This window comes from Mus pahari, chromosome 13, assembly GCF_900095145.1.
Source record: "Mus pahari chromosome 13, PAHARI_EIJ_v1.1, whole genome shotgun sequence".
Classification (NCBI taxonomy): domain Eukaryota; kingdom Metazoa; phylum Chordata; class Mammalia; order Rodentia; family Muridae; genus Mus; species Mus pahari.
In genome coordinates, this window is record NC_034602.1 from 13,340,814 (window position 1) to 13,357,847 (window position 17,034).

Sequence of the window (17,034 nt, forward strand, 5' to 3'; positions counted from 1 at the left end):
CAGGAGCTGGGCAAAATAGCAGGGAGGGAAGAGAGGACTCAGAGAGTTGTCCGTGCTTTTAGTAGGATGGTCAAAGTTGATTCAGGCTGTTCTGTGGTGCTTCTGGGGAAGCACAGACAACCCCACTAAATGCCCATTCACCCCTTTTGTGTGACGCCATTCAAGGCTTTGCTCTCTGAACACCCCCCTCCCCCCCCCGCCCCCAACCTTGTTGGCTACCTCGTCCAGGAAGGCAGCTTTGTCTGCTGTTGGCTGGTGTGTGTGTGGATCAGACTCTTTGGTAGTTGAATCTCTTGGCAGTTACCTAGAGCTGGACCTGAGGAGTCATTGGTGTATGTCCAGGACTAAGGCCTCGGGAGTGAGAAGGAACAATTCAGGACTTTACAGGCAGCATCAGGGTTAAGGGTGGAGCATACACAGAGCCCAGGCTTGGGCACAGATCCATTCTTCCTTTTGAAAAATAGTAGTCAGAACAGCTCCAAGAGGCAGGTGGCCAGTCTCAGGCACATGTCTGGTTCTTGTCCTTCACCAGCTTCATACATGGAGAACTGTCCAATTCTAGACTGCTCCAGCCTTCTCTGAATGTCTTGGGAGCCGGCACTGGCCATCCGTAGAGTTTATCCCGAGCCCCCTCCATGCCATGTCAGGGGAGAGCATGAAGGCAGAGAAAGAGAGATGTCCCTACTCGCAAGATTCCTGACCAAGTCCATCGGGCAGGCAGGATTGGCTCAGTCAGGAAGCCTCTTCCTCCTGCTCCAAGTTACCAGAGCTAGTCTCCTATGCTTTGGGCGCTTCTGAGGGATCGCCCTAGCTAGCTCACCACCGCTGAGGGCTCTGAAGTTCTTCTGTGTGGCCTCAGATAGGACTGAGACTGATAAGACGTACCAGCGCTTAGGCTCCTGACAGTTAAACTGCTGTTCTTCCACCCCCAACACACTCTTCTCTCCTGGGCAACTATAAATAGGGTTATTCTGAAAGGAAAAACAAACACACACACACACACACACACACACACACACACACACACACACACACAAAACCCTCCTCCCTCTAGGCGACATAGAAAGACTCAAAATGATTGCACTTCTCAGATGTGGAGGAGTTGGGCAGGCAGCTTGCCAAGGGCACTCACACACATTCCTCCTGCTGCCCACAGCCTGAGGCTAGAGGTAGGCAGCTCCTGGCTGGCTGCAGAGTGGGGTCCTCTTTGGTGGAGCCCACAGGCCACCTGGGGCTACAAGGGGAAACACCCGTGGAGCAAGGTCTAGGTTTGGAGGGTCAACAGCCAGGCTTCTTTAAGCAGGGCACTTAAGCCCAGGGAGCCCTTAGGTGGGGTGAGGGCAGGGCTGGGTGGGGGAGGGGGAGGGACTGGCAAGGAAAGGGTTAGTGTTTGAGGCTGGGTTCCACTTGTTCTGCGGGAAGCTCCTTTAGGTGACACATTTTCTTTTCTTTCTGTTTTGGGCAATGTTTTAAAAACCCGCTTTCTGTCCTGCAGAGGTATCTGAGAGCTTAGTATGTCTGGGGCCCCTGCCTGCTGCTCGCCCTTACCCGGCAGGGGTTTACCACCGCAGTGGTATGGATCACTTGTAAACCCTATGGAGTCAGCCCGTGGCAGACAAGAGCAAGCTCTACAGATGAGAACGCCAACTGTGTGGGCATCCCAAGGCTCAAACTGTGTGCCCCAGCAGCCTGGCATTGGCACAAAGCTGCTATGTCGAAGGCTTCTTTGGCAGGACTCTGGGCTGTGAAGAACCACTCTGGGGAACACAGGGGCCGTGGACGGGGTGTTTTGGCTCCTGGCTAGTAAGGCACCATGCTATAACGGTAGAGGAATAGAGAGTATCTATTCCTTCACCTCTGGGGTGAACAGAGACAGCACAGAATGACTTCCAGGAGAGAGACAAGGTAACTAGAAAGGCAGAGGGAGAGCGCCTGGTGTAGTGATTTTTTTTTCCTCCAAGAGGAGAGGACAGCTTCTTGCCTGAGGTTGGGATACCAGCTCTGAGGGCCAGGGACGCAGGAGCTGGGAAACTGGATTTCAGGGCCCACAGGCACTATTTGTAAGGCCTCAGGAAGCTGGAGACGTTGGAGTGCAGTAGCTTGATGAAGGATTTTGGCAGCATCTCCTAGTGTTTCTCTGTGTACTTGAAGTAGTTTTGAGGGTGGGCCAGGACCTCACAGAAGGGCTTGATAAGCTTCTTGTCCTGCAGAAGACCGCAGGTGGCCGTTGACAGCTTCAGTGGCTTGTGCGGGGAGAGGAATACTCCATAGCCCCTCTTCGTGTCTAAGAACAGCTCACACTGAGCATGCCCAGAGGTGAGCCCTGGCCTCCTGTTCCTGCCATCTGCTCCTTTGGAATCCCGCAGCTCAGTTAGCAACAGGTCTACTTCCCCACTGCTCAGGTCCAGCCTGTGGGGCCATCCTTGACCCCGTACCCTCCCAGCTACAGCCAGCTGTTGACTCTGCCTTCAGTATATCCAGCATCTATCTGGCCAGCTTGCCAGCCCCACAGCCACCACGTGGAGTGAAGTCACCAAAATCTTTCACTTGAACTATTCCGATGGCTGGCCTCTTCCTTCCTTTTGTTTCCTATAATACTAGGCCCTCAGACACACTAGGCTAGTATTCTTTTTTTTTTTTTTTTTCTCCTAGATTTACTTATTTTATATGTATTTCACCTGTGTGTATGTCTGTGCACCACATGCCTGCCTGATGCTCGAGGAAGTCAGAAGTGTGTTAGAGTCCCTGGAACGGGAGCTATGGATGGTTATGAGCCAGTGTGTGAGCACTGGGAACGGACCGCTGCTGAGCTGAGCCTTCAGCTCCTAGTCAGTCCTATTGTTAGCAATTCTATTACTGCTACAATCGAATTCTATTATATTCTATTACTCTGCAATAGCAATTCTATTATTGAACTGTATCCCCAGCACTCTGGTTACTTGAGATAAGAGTCTCACTAAGTTGCTCAAACTGGCCTTGAACTTGCTTTGTAGCTCCAAATGACCTACAACATACCATCCTCCTGCCTCAGCCTTTTGAATAACTAGGATCAGAGGTGTGAGCCACTGGACCTGGGCTTGATCTCCATGTTTCTATCTTTGGCCCACCAGTGGCATGTTCAATTAGTCTACTTTATGTTTGGAACACATTTCCTTCTGCTTCAGCTCCTGAACAGTCGGGGTCGTATGTGCACCATCACACCCAGCTACATTTGATTTGAAATAACGGATCAGGGCTGGAGAGATGGCTCAGAGGTTAAAAGCATATACTGTTCTTGCAAGGGATGTGAGTTTAGGTCCCAGCACCCATACTGGATGGCTTCCCATCCCCTGGGGAATCTGACACCTCTGGCCTCCTAGCAATCCCAAGCACATATCCACACAAATAACCATAATTTAAAACAATGAAGTAAAAAAAAATTTGGAAGGGTCTCAGTGTGTATCCCTGGCTGTCCCAGAACTCCACATATAAACCAGACTGGCTTAAACTCGGAGATCCACCCACCTATATGTCTCCTGAGTGCTGGGATCAAAAGTGAACAACACCATGCCAGGTGAGACTCAAATCAGGATCCACAGACCCAGTGTGGTTATCTCTCCTCAACATTAGAAATGTTTCTTTTCCTCTGGGCCTATAATCCCACCCGGCATTTAGGAGCTAGAAGCAGGGGAACCTGGAGTTCAAGGCCAGCCTAGACTATTAAGACTCTGTCTCAAAAAAGTAAACAACGTATCATATAGTTTACCTTCTCTGCATGTCTTGATGGACAAGGCAGAGGTCCTGTCCTCCCCCGGGATGATGCAGCATGCTGATTCTGGTTCTGTGAGCTGGGTTCAGAACCCAGACCTATCATGGGGCAAGCTCTTTAACTTTCTCGTCTGGAAATCGGCAATGAAGAAAGCGCATGCCCCCACAGAGCCAGGAGTAGAAAGGCATGCCGGTATTTAGCATTTTGCCTGCACATTGGTGAACGCCCGTTTACATCAGCACCACAGTGATCACTTGCCTATAGGATCTCTTGGTGGTTTTCTTAAGCATACAGGTGACCATCCCGCACTATGTCTTCCACCAGCTGCTCATAGCCCTCATCGTAGGTCACATAGGGAATCTGGAAGCCTCGAGCACTGTTGGCTTCACTGATCTTGAAGTTGATCCAGAGTTTCCTGGAACGGGCAGTGAAGGCAAAGGGACGCCCATAGGTCTGGCAGGTCTCAAAAGTGGTGATGGAGGATGGAGAGGAGTTTCTCATGACGTCCCCACACTCATCCTCAGGTGACAGGAAGATCTCAAGGACCACGATGAGGATCTTGCGCTTGGGTAGGGGGTTGATACTCCAGATGTACTCCATACTGGCTGGGTAGTTGCCCGGGTTGTTGGGAGACTCGATGCACTCAGTGAACTCACCTAGTTCCCTACCACACTGCCGATTCTTGCACTGGGCCACACTGGTAGAGCCATCAAAGTCAGTGCTTGTATTTTCTGGGCAGCTTGTGCAGAAGTTCTGACAGAAGCAGAGCTGGTAGGAGCCCACTGCACAGCAGACATAGCGATGGATGCTAGTGTTGTAGTGGTGACCTGGAGAGCTCTGGACTTTGGTGTCACAGTCCTGGAAGGAGACTGCCCCCTCGTGCTTGGTAGTGAGGCCTCTGCCACAGGGGAACCACAGGGTTCGCCCTGCTTCAAGCTGATAGGTGCCGCGTGGGCATGGCTGGCAGGGCTTAAACCCATCTCCTGAATGGTGACCAGGTGGGCACTGACCATACTTGGTGTCTGCTCGGTGCTGCCTGGGTTGGCAGACATCCACTAGCTCTGCTCCGTCCCCAGCTACCAGGTTTGGCTTGTGGGCTAGCTCATAGTCAAGGCCTGACAGACGCAGCAGGAACAGGTCCTGGTTGATGGACTTTCTGAGCATCTTCAGGGATTCTTTCAGCCTTCGTTCCATCTGCTGTTGGAGACAAGGCAGCCCACAGCCAGTTGTTTCTTCTGCTCTGACCTCAGCTTCTAATTCCAGGATGAGCCCGGTGATCTCCTTGCCTGCTCTTGCCCTTCTGAGAAGAATCACACTTATGGTGGATGAAAGTGACCTGGGAGTCAGAGCAGGAGGCACCATATACCTGGCCCAGGGATTCTGCTGGCTTCCTCTGCTTTGTCTTTGTTTCACAGATGCAGGCAACATTTAGTGTCCTTGATCTTGAAGCATAAGTGCTTGACTGGCAGCACAGCAGCCTCATGGCAGGAGCTGGAGATGGCGCTGTTCTCTGGGTGGATGACTTCGGCTGGAGCAGCTTTAGGGCTCAGGGTACTACAGCTCACTGTGAAACTGTTCTCTGACTCTGGCAAGAACCGACCCAGGAGGGACAGGTCAGAGCACAAATATCCCTCTTGCTCGAGTGATTGAAGCTGAGCATGATTTTGAGGCTCAGGACTGCTCTGACACTTCACTGGCTCTGTGCAATCCTTTCTGTTCCAGTGAAGGAGGCCCTGGCCTACTGGGCAGGTACATTTTCTGCAGACTGGACTCAGTGGGTCTCTCAACCTGCAGAGGAATTCAGGGTCTTGGTACTCAGGTGGGCAAGGAGTTGGTGAAAACAGACACGGACACAGAGAGAGTGCTGTATCTGAATGTAATTTCTCAAAGTGAGCGTCAGACTTATAACACAGAAGAAAAACAAGGAAGTTAGGTGATACATCAGCCAAGGTACGTTGAGATACAAAATGGCTCTTAACACAAAACAGAGAAATGCATACAAAAAAGCTAACAGCAGTCAGGCAGTGTTTACAACTGAGATAACATCAGCCCTATCTAAAATCAGCTATTCACAGGAGCCAGGTGAAAGGGCTAATATACCCAGGTGCACTTCTGGTCTATTGTTAAACCCACCACCAGGGGTCTCTTAGTAAATACCTAATTATGCTATTCCTCTGGGCCTAGTGAAAAACATGCTTGAGGGAAGTTCCGGTCTACTAACCTTTCCATGAACAATACAATACTCTAGTTCCTCCTTAAACCACAACCCACCTTCTTTCTACTATTATGTAATGTAAGCTGCCATTCAAGTCTGTAGTGAGAATTCTAAGTATACTGTTTTGAACTAGCCCTGAGTTTTCTAGCTCTTATCCAGGAAAATACTGCAAGAAAGCATGCAAGACCCTCCACACTATCACAGGGACAATTCTGGTTATGAGACACCAGAGACTCTCCAGGAGACAAGTTTCTGTGAAACTTTTTGCCTTAGGACTGAGGCCAAGCTTTTGGACTTGCCACTCAGACTTCACTGGAGTGGGTGTGGCATACATTGATAACTGCCTGGGGTGTTGATGCAGCCAAAGCTGCAGCTTCCCTTATTGATGCTACATTCGTCCACATCCCTGCAATGAGTGACACCATACAGAAGGTAGCCTCGATGACAGAGACAATGGGAGCTTCCCGGGGTGTTGACACACATGTGGTCATAGGTTCAATGAAAGGAGCACTCATCTATATTCTGGCAACTCCTTTCGTTGATGAGAAGCTAGTAGCCCTGCCTGCAGCTGCATTCAAAGCTGCCCACTGTGTTGCGGCAGATGTGGTCGCAGCCCCACCCATCTATGCCTTTGCAGGTCTTTCTGTCTGGCTGCAGCATGAAACCCACAGGGCAGCTGCATCATGGCACTTACTGTAGCAGCCTCCGTTGTTGACAGCACAGGTCTCAATGCATGTCTTTTCCTTCTGTGTGGAGCACAAACTTGACTTGGCAGCTGCACCGAGGACCCTGCTCCATGTCATCGCATGTGTGCTGGCAGCTGCCGTTACCATAGTTACAGGTCAATTTACAGTTCCGTTGGTTCTTGTTGAGCTTGAAGCCAGGGTGGCATTCACAGGTAACGCCCCCCTTAGGAGTCTCCCAGCAAATGTGGGCACAGCTGTGGTTTTTGTTCATGCAGTTCATTCTTTCTAAAAAGGGAGGAGGAGAGGCTGACGCTCCATCTGCACTGGAAACCTCAATGGGGTGGACCCAGCTGTGGCTAAGGACACTCTAAGGATAAGCTGAGCCTACCTCTTAGAGGCTTTCAGGGTCGAGAAGGGACCCAGAGAAACTAAAACAGGATCTCCTACCTCAGAGAGCTTAAACCGGGACTAGAAACCTGAAGAAGAGAAACAGCCATCAGACTGAGACAGGGTTTCTCTGTCTTGATAAATTTTCAAAAATGGGGTACACACATCCTTTTTTGCTTACACTACATTTAGTTGTCACGTCTTCTTAGGCTCCTTTTGCTCTGGCAATTTCTCAGAAGTGCCCCTTTTTTATGACGTTGACACTTTTGAGGAATTTAGTCAGATATTTTGTAGAATATAGATCAACTGGGGTTTTATTTAATTGTTGATTCATGATTGGATAATTCATGATTGGATATCAAAATATTTAGCTCTACCCACTTGAATAACCACTATTAAAATTAATGGTTGTCACTAGGCTAGACTTGTCTGAGCAAGTATTTGCCATATTTTGTCCCAGTAAAGTTATTTTCTTCCCCCTCTCTATTTGGTGAAAAGGGGAATAACAGGGCCAGGAAGTGGCAGTGGGTGGGGTGGGGATCAGGGCGGGGGGAGGGTATAGGGGACTTTCAGGATAGCATTTGAAATGTAAATGAAGAAAATATATTTAAAAAGAGAAGAAGAAATGGAGAGATCTATTTAATTTCCTTAGGTAGCCTCGCTACATAAATTATTTGAAATTCTTAGAATGGATGTCTCTTCCTTTATGTATTCCACATTATTTATCCACTTTATACTTTGACCTATAATCCCATTCAGTCATCCTTGAATACTGTGGTGGTTTGAACATGCTTGGCCCAGGGAGTGGCATTGTTAGGAGGTATGGCCTTGCTGAAGTAGGTGTGGCTGTGTTGGAGGAAGTGTGTCACTGTGGGCGTGGGCTTTAAGACCTTCATTCTAGCTTCTTGGAAGCTAGTCTTCGCTTTGCCTTCAGAACAAGATGTAGAGTTCTCAGCTCTTCCTACGCCATGCCTGCCTGGACACTGTCCTGCTCCTGCCTTGTTCTCAGCTCTTCTTACATCATGCCTGCCTGGACACTGTCCTGATCCTGCCTTGATGAGAATGGGCGATCTTCTGAACCTGTAAGCCAGCCCCAATTACATGTTATCCTTATAAGAGCTGCCTTGGTCACTGTATCTCTTCACAGCAGTAAAACCTTAATTAAGACAGAAGTACCCTCAGGCATTGGCTTCAGGTTGCTCCAGCTCTTTATATAAAATTGTATGGTATTTGCATATAACCTATATACTATTCTTGTATATTTAAAATTATCTCTAGATTGTCCATTGTGCTACGCTTGATCTTAGCTGGGAGGCCATAAAACAGTAAACACTGTGCAAATGGTTATAAAGTTATGCTACTTAGATAATAATGGCAGAAATCTGTCTTATTTGATACAGGTTATTGAATATTTTCTCTCAATGACTGTTTGCATCTGTATACATAGACCTAGTGTAATGTTTCTCTAGTGGTTTCAGCTCTGTCGACTGCTTGCTCTTTCAATTTTTTTTTTGTCTCTGACACAACAAATAATTGTTTTCCAATTAAATACTTCTTTAAAAATATTTTAAATTAATTTTTACTTTATGTTTTTTCAATGTTTTATCTACAAGCATGTATGTGCACTATGATCCTGCCTGTTATATGTCTAGGAACTAGAGTTATAAATAGTTGTGAGACATCACATAGGTGCTTGAAATTGAATCCAGGTCCTTTGGAAGAGCAGCCAGTGTTCTTCACCATTAAAGCACCTCTCCAGCCCCAAATTAAATACTTCTTAAAAGTGCCTTGTTTTTTGACAGTACAAGATGCTCTTGGGTCACCTTGTACATTTCATACTAGAATCTAGAGGCATCCAATTCCTTAAAGTGCTCTAGTTCTTTTTACTGGAGATGAATATTAAAAATCAAGATCTGAGATCGAGGTGCACATTTCACTATTTCCAGAGTTTAGCAACATATATATATATATATATATATATATATATATATATATATATATGTGACACACCTCTATATACACATGATATGCATACAAAATCATTCCAGGTGAATTTTCCTGACTGTTGATCTGGAAGCCTATCTACTGGGCATCAACTATAAATCCTCTATTAAGTTTAAACAATTGAGGAAATGATATTTTTCTAGGTGACTATTTCTGCTGATATTTAGGTAAAGATCCTTGCAAGCAAAGGTAATTTCTTTAGATATTTTTACAATGACAATCTATTTGAGAGGGAAAGAGAGGGAGTGGGAGAGGAGAGAGAGGGGGAGGGAAGGAGAAAGGGAGGAGGGAAGGGGAGAGAAAAGAGAGAGAGAGAGAGAGAGAGAGAGAGAGAGAGAGAGAGAGAGAGAAAGCTAGCTCTTGGTCTCATCCAAATGTCCAAAAGTGTGTCCCTTGCATCCCTGAGATTGTCAGGGTAGCCATTAGCTTACTGCAGAACAAAATCTCATCAAGATTTGGATATTTTCCCTTCAATTTAGGATTAGTACTAGCAATTTTGTGATATTTCTTAGGTAAATTTAAGGTCCTTTTGAGTAGCCAGAGCTAATGGATAAAAGTCAAAGAGGAATACTATCGCAATTATCATGAAGAATAAATAAAATGAATTGCTGTTCAGCATCATAACTATTTCAAAGGAGATGTCAAAGACAAATCTATACAGAGTAAAGAAGTGTTGAAATCCAGTCATAAATGTGCAAAAATCCTAGGAAAGCGGGGCTTGTTGTAGCCTCTTGAAGTGTAATTCCAATCTTAGGATTTGGGTTGCCATTATCTATCCACACTTATAGCTCTAAAAAGACCACTAGACAAGGAGAGGTACAAACATTATAGAAACACATAACCCAGAAGGTTTGCTGAACATGATAGCGTTATACTGTAGATGCATAATAATCTCTTTTGTCTCATTCCAAAGTCTTACATTTTCTTACACCAATTATATGTCCTACACACTTGCCAAGGTTATAGCTGAAATATGGGAGAATCAGAATGAAGACATCGAAGAGAAGCTTGGACGGCTACATGAGAAAGATACTGGAAGGGACTCTGCTGATCCAATGTAGGGGTGGGGTCTAATGTAGACTATTTTCTCAAAAGCAAACTCCTTAGGGAAATTTAAATCTTTTTATTTTTTATTTTTTATTTTATTTATTAATAATTTTATTTGTTTACATTTCAAATGTTATCTCCCTTCCTGGTCGGTCTCCCTTCTACGAACACCCTACCACATCCCCCTCTCCTTTGCCTCTGAGAGGGTGCTTCCTCACACAGCCACCCACCCACCAACTCCTACCTCACCCCTCTAGCATCCCCCTTCTCTGGGTCATCAAACTTTCACAGGACCAAGTGCCTCCTCTCCCACTAATGTCAGATGAAGCAGTCCTCTGCTACATATGTAGAGGGAGCCATGATCCTGTCTGTGTATACTCTTTGGTTGGTGGTTTAGGCCCTGGGAGCTCTGAATGGTCTGGTTAATTGATACTGTTGTTCTTCCTATGGGGTTGCAATTACCTTCAGCTCCTTCAGCCCTTCCCCTAGCTCTTCCATTGGGGTCTCCTGGCTCAGTCCAATGGTTGGCTGTATCTGTATCTGTCTTAGTCACATGCTGGCAGAACTTCTCAGGGGACAGCCATTCCAGGCTCCTGTCTACAGGCACATCTTGGCATCAGCAATAGTATTGGGATTTTATGTCTGCAGATGGAATGGATCCCTAGGTGAGGCAGTCTATGGATGACCCCCACTCCATTTTTGTCACTGTATTTCTTTTAGACAGGAACAATTCTGGGGTAAAAATTTTTAGATAGGTGGGTGACCCCATCTCTCTACTGGGGGTCATGTCTATCAACTGGAAGTTGTCTCTTCAGGTTCTTTCTCCCAGCTGTTGGGTATTTTGGCTAATGTCATCCCCATTGGATCCCAGGAGCCTCTCGAATCCCTGGCATCTGGGACTTTCTAGTGGTTCCCCAAGTTCCACACTTCAACTGCTACTTATTTCTTTTTGTTCTCCAGGCCCTTTGGACTTCTCACCTGTCTCCTTCCATACTTGGTCCTGATCCTTTTCCCTCCCCTTCCCCTCTCCCACCCAGACCCCTCCCTCCTTCTGCCTCCCATGATTATTTTGTTCCCCCTTCTAAGTGGATTTGAAGCCTCTATACTTTGCCCTTCCTTTTTGTTAAACTTCATATGGTCTGTGGGTTGTATCATGGGTATTCTGAGCTGTTGGGCTAATATCCACTTATCAGTGAGTACATACCATGTATGTCCTTTTGGGTCTGGGTTACCTCACTCAGGATGGTATGTTCTAGTTCCACTCATTTACCTACGAATTTCATTTAGTTGTCATTTTTAATAGCTGAGTAGTATTCCATTGTGTAAATGTACCACACTTCCCATATCCATTCTTCCGTTGAGGGACATCTGGGTTGTTTCCAGCTTCTGGCTATTATAGATATGTATCCTATGAACATAGTGGAACATGTGTCCTTGTTATATGTTGGAGCATCTAAACAGAGACACAGTGAACTAACAGAAGTTATGAACCAAATGGGTTTAACAGTTATCTACAGAACATTTCACCCTAAAACAAAAGAATATACCTTCTTCTCAGCATGTCATGGTACCTTCTTCAAAACTGACTATATAATTGGACACAAAACAAACCTCAACAGATACGAGAAGACTGAAATAATCCCATGTATTCTCTCAGCTCACCCACAGACTAAGACTGGTCTTCAATAACAAGAACAAAAGAAAGTCCATGTACTCATGAAAAATGAGTAATTCTCTACTCAATGATAACTTGGTCATGGAAGAAATAAAGAAAGAAATTAAAGACATTCTAGAATTTAATGAAAATGAAGACATAGCATACCCAAACTTATGGGGTACAATGAAAGCAGTGCTAAGAGGAAAACTCACTGCATTGAGTACCTTTATAAAGAAATTGGAGCCAGGCGTGGTGGCACATGCCTTTAATCCCAGCACTTGGGAGGCAGAGGCAGGTGAATTTCTGAGTTCGAGGCCAGCCTGGTCTACAGAGTGAGTTCCAGGACAGCCAGGGCTACACAGAGAAACCCTGTCTTGAAAAACCAAAAAAAAAAAAAAAAAAAAGAAAAAAAAATTGGAGAGATCCTATACTGGCAACTTAATATCACATCTGAAAGCTCTCAGAGCTGAAATCAACCAATTAGAAACAAAGAGAGCTATATGAAGAATCAACCAAAGAGCTGGTTCTTTGAGAAAACCAACAAGATAGATAAACCCGTAGCCAAACTAACTGGAGGGCACAGAGACAGTATCCAAATTAACAGAATCAGAAATGAAAAGGGAGACGTAACAGAAGCTAAGGAAATTCAAAAAATCATGAGAACCTACTACAAAAGCCTATACTCAACAAAACTGGAAAATCTAGATGAAATGGATGATTTTTCTAGAAATAGAACTCTTGAATGACATTGGTTGAGAATTTCCTTTACTGACCAGCAGGTGTTGCTAAGAAGTCATGAGGAGGGGAGATAGGGAAACATCATAACCAGCAGGAACTGAAACCAGTAAACGTATGAACAGTCATGAGCTGAGACAGGTAAACTCAAGAAAGATGACTTCCATTGTCTCTCTAGATATAACAAACTGTCTGAATACAGACAAATGAAGCACCATCTTTATATGTTTCTGTTTTGTGCAAGAGGCACCAAATGTTCTTTTACCCAGCTATATTTTCTAATACTTTCTAACTAATGTCACTGTAACAGAGAACTGTTAGCAACCCTTTGAAATGTTATGTGATGAGTACTTGTATAAAACATTGAAAATAGAAGTAGTGACTGCTGTTGGAAACAGTGCAGAAAACAGAAGGGAATGTGAGCTGGAAGGCTCCCCTTGAAATGTCAGATGGCTTCTTCCCAACCATGCAGGCTCTCAGATTCCTTTCCCTCTTCTCTGTTACCTCCTGTGCTTATAGCACCTGGGGCTCACTCTTGGGAAACAGTCCATTCTTTCTACTGTTCAGGGTCTGTTGTGTGTGTTCAGTTGTTGTGCTGCCCCTTCAGTGGTCAGAGGATGGAATTCGAGGTCAGTTGTGGCCTATCAGAAGCCTGGCACTCAGATACTGTGTGGGGATTGGAAGTCATCTCAGAGTCATTCTCAGAGTCCTAGTTTCCTTATTTATAAGCCGGGCGTGGTGGCGCACACCTTTAATCTCAGCACTTGGGAGGCAGAGGCAGTCGGATTTCTGAGTTCGAGGCCGGCCTGGTCTACAAAGTGAGTTCCAGGTCAGCCAGGGCTAATCAGAGAAACCCTGTCTTAAAAAAAAATACTGTACTTTCCCCCACAGGTTTCTCTAGAGACTAAATTAAATGAGGTTGAATGAACGGTGTAGAAGCAGGTATGCACTGCCTTTTTGGTATCCTAAAATGACATTTTGGTAGTTCTTGTTCCCTAGAAGCTCAGAGCCACCTTGTTTCCTTCCTTCCTGAGACACCAGTCTTCATTCCTCCTTCAAGTTTCTGAATCATCTATTTTCTTCAGCAAATCCCCATTTGCCTCTGTCATCAAAAGAAACAGCTTCCAACTGTAAGGAATAAAAGCGACGGCTTATTCTGGAGCAACTATGAGAAAACATGGTCCACAAACATTCATTTAAATCTCCCTAAATATAATTTTCCATCATGGAAGCAGTTTTTGGAGTTTGTATAATAACAACAGAACAAAGAGAGTTACAAATCAAGGCATTTCAAAAATACATTGGCAAGAACATCAGAGATGTTACACAGGATGGGGGAATCTTTCTTATGGGCCTCAGATGTTACCTGGTGACATGTTTAGTTTGGCTCTGGTTGAAGATAATGGTCTGCTGAGTTGTTAAGTTACAGAATGTTTTTGCCTCTCAGTCACACGATATTAGTTTCCACGCTGAGGTAAGAAAAAGAACGGCTATTTAGGGAGTCAAAGCTAGGCCAATATTAGGTGCAATCTAATGATAAAACCTAGGGTGAGTGACTAAGTAACTTTTCCATTATCATAGAGGTTTATTCTTTAGAATGTTAGCTTTTCAAAACAATGTATTTTCAAAATATTTAGTTTTTTAGGGCAGGTATAAGCAAGTATCTCTAAGTAGGTGGCTTAAAACACAGAAATACCTTATCTTATGCTTCTACAATAAGTCAAGTTTTCTGAAAGACACCCTTGCTTATTATGTCTTCTAGTTGGTGCTCTTGTCATCGCTTGAATTATAAACTTATTACTACAATCTTGCCTCTGTTCTCAGAATGCCTCTGTGTTTCCTTTCTGTGTGTCTCTTTTCCTTATATGAACAGTTTGGTGCCATTCTGTCCAAGAATGACCTCGTTTTCCATAAGTTCTTCCCTATGGGGACCCTATTTCCAACCATGCTGCATTCTGAGGTATGGGGCTGAAAGACTTCTTTCTTTAACTTAATTCACAATAAACTGTCATTAAAGATTGTTTAAAAACTAAGTCCCCAGTCAAACAAGTTTGAAACATACTATTGAAGTAATTTCTTCTGTAAAACCTGGGGTGGAATAATGCTAGTCCCTTAGTCTGCTCTCGCTCCCTGGGAGGACCATGGTGCAGGCGCCTTCCCTTCCGGCTTTACCTATGACCTGCTGTGTAATCGGAGACTAACAATTTTCCTCTCAGAGTCCTAGTTTCCTTATTTATAAGAAACAATACTGTACTTCGCCCCACGGGTTTCTCTAGTGACTAAATTATATGAGGTCGAATGAACAACATCTGCTATAGTGTCGGGCGTAGAAGCAGGTATGCACCCCTTGGTCTTGCACACTTTATATGCCCCAGTAAAGGGGAACTCCAGGGCCAAGTAGTGGGAGTGGGTGGGTAGGGGAGCAGGGCAGTGGGAGGGTATAGGGGACATTCGGGATAGCATTTGAAATGTAAATAAAGAAAATTTCTAATAAAAAAAAAAAAACAAAAAAAGAGTAGGTCGTCTTGGTACCCTAGAAAGATGCTTTTATTTTCTATTTTTAGAGAATTTCATACGATATTTAAATAATTTGTACCCTCTTTTCTCCCATCCCAATTTCTCCTATATTCTTCCCAAACCTGTCAACTTGATGACATCTTCCTCTATATTATTATTGTAACCCTCCCCAAATATCCCCCAAACAACAAAAACAATCATAAGACCCAACTGAGTCCATTTAGTGTTTGTGTTGCTTTAATATACCCATGTTTAGGTCTGACCACTTGGGTAGGCTAACCTGTCATGGGACTTATTCCTGGAGAACACGGGTTCTGACTCTCCATCCCAGCAGCCATGGATGACTGGAGCTCTTCTTTTGGGGAGTGGGGTTTTGTGAGACTTCTCCCATCCATGTTGGTATATCAACTGATATCATTATACGCATCATATTTAAACAGCCATCTTGTTGAGATTTCAAGGGTGCAGCTTTCCTGTCCCATCTAGAAGATACTATTTAGCAGTAGGCATCCTAGTCTTTTAGTTCTTACAGTATTTCTGCCCCTCTTCCGCAATGTTCCCTGAGTCTTAGGTTTAGGGCTTGTGTTGTAGATACATCAGTTGGTGCAAGGAACCTCATGATCAGATGTTCTTTGCATTTGAGTAGTCGTGGATTTCTGTAATGGTCTCAGTCTGCTGCAAAAAGAAGCATCTTTGAAGAGGGGCAAGAGCTACACTTATGTGTGGGTGTAAGTATTAAGAATATATTTAGAGACTATACTATTAGAAAACTGGCAGGTATACGTTTCCCCCAGGGTCTAAGACCTGTCCAGCAATGGGCAGCTGAATACATTTACAGTGCCAAGTATGAATTTCACCCTATTATGTGAGCCTTAAATCCAACTAGACAGTTGTTGGTTACTTCCAAAATGTAAGTGCCACTACTGCACCACTGAGATATCTTGGTGGGATGGTCATTGTTGTGGTTCACAGGCTGTATAGCTGGATAGGATTGTTGATTAGCCTTTCTCCCTGGGCACCTTGCACAGTACCTTTTGATACTATGAGCACTAGATCTCATGGAGGAGACATCCTGGAAAGTTCTACCTCAAATCTTCCAAGTCCTGTGTCTGAAGTATGTACTGTCTTTAGCAATAGCATCATACTTTCAATATCTGGGAGGCATCCAAGGGTAATGGCAAGTGGTTATAATATATATTTTCTGTCCCCTCATTGAGACAGGATCTCACCATGTAGTTCTGGCTATTCTGGAACACATTATATAGACCAGGCTGGCCTCAGACTCACAGAGATCCACCTGACCCTGCCTCCTGAGTGCTGGAATTAAAGGTATATACAAACACATTTTATTCTATTGTTTTGACAGTTTTCTGGATCTCTCTGACCAACAATTTGAAGGAAGGTTTCCCCTGCCTGCCAGGCACTGGGATTTTATTTATTTATTTATTTATTTATTTATTTATTTATTTATTTTACAGACACAACTGTTAATTGTTTTCCAGAGTTTTTTTCTGTCTTTATTTGGTTAACTCTGTGGGTAAAGATCCCATGGATAGATAGAGGGCTGACTACAAAACTGAAGGGATACTATATACGTGCGTATTAATTGAAGGACTACGTCGAATCGATTCCCTGATACCTTATAACTTTGTTTGAGAAAAATAGAAGAACGCATGGCTCTTTACCTCCAATATTTCTCTTGCTAAGCTACTGAGCTAAATGGAACCTAGCTTTCATGATTTCTAGAACCCCCTCTATGTCAGCCGGTGTCAGCTGCAAACTTTAAACAGAATACAAAATGGTTTGTGTAGTTAAGGATACAAAGTCCCCCTGACTGAACAGTTCTTAAATGGTGTAGATTTTTTTTCTTTTTTTCAATTTTTATTAGGTATTTACTTCATTTACATTTCAAATGCTATCCCCAAAGTCCCCTATACCCTCCCCCCTGCTCCCCTCCCCACCCACTCCCCCTTCGTGGCCCTGGTGTTCCCCTGTACTGGGGCATATAAAGTTTGTAAGACCAAGGGGCCTCTCTTCT

At 44.6% G+C, this 17,034-nt stretch overlaps 1 protein-coding gene and 1 pseudogene across 1 annotated transcript in view; one reads left to right on the plus strand and one right to left on the minus strand.

The window, feature by feature from the left end:
* The window catches only part of Plek (pleckstrin), a 77,422-nt gene that overhangs the window by 23,113 nt on the left and 37,275 nt on the right, over positions 1-17,034 (plus strand). The gene's annotated exons all lie outside the window — the stretch shown is intronic.
* LOC110330898 lies at positions 2,055-6,929 on the minus strand (annotated as a pseudogene).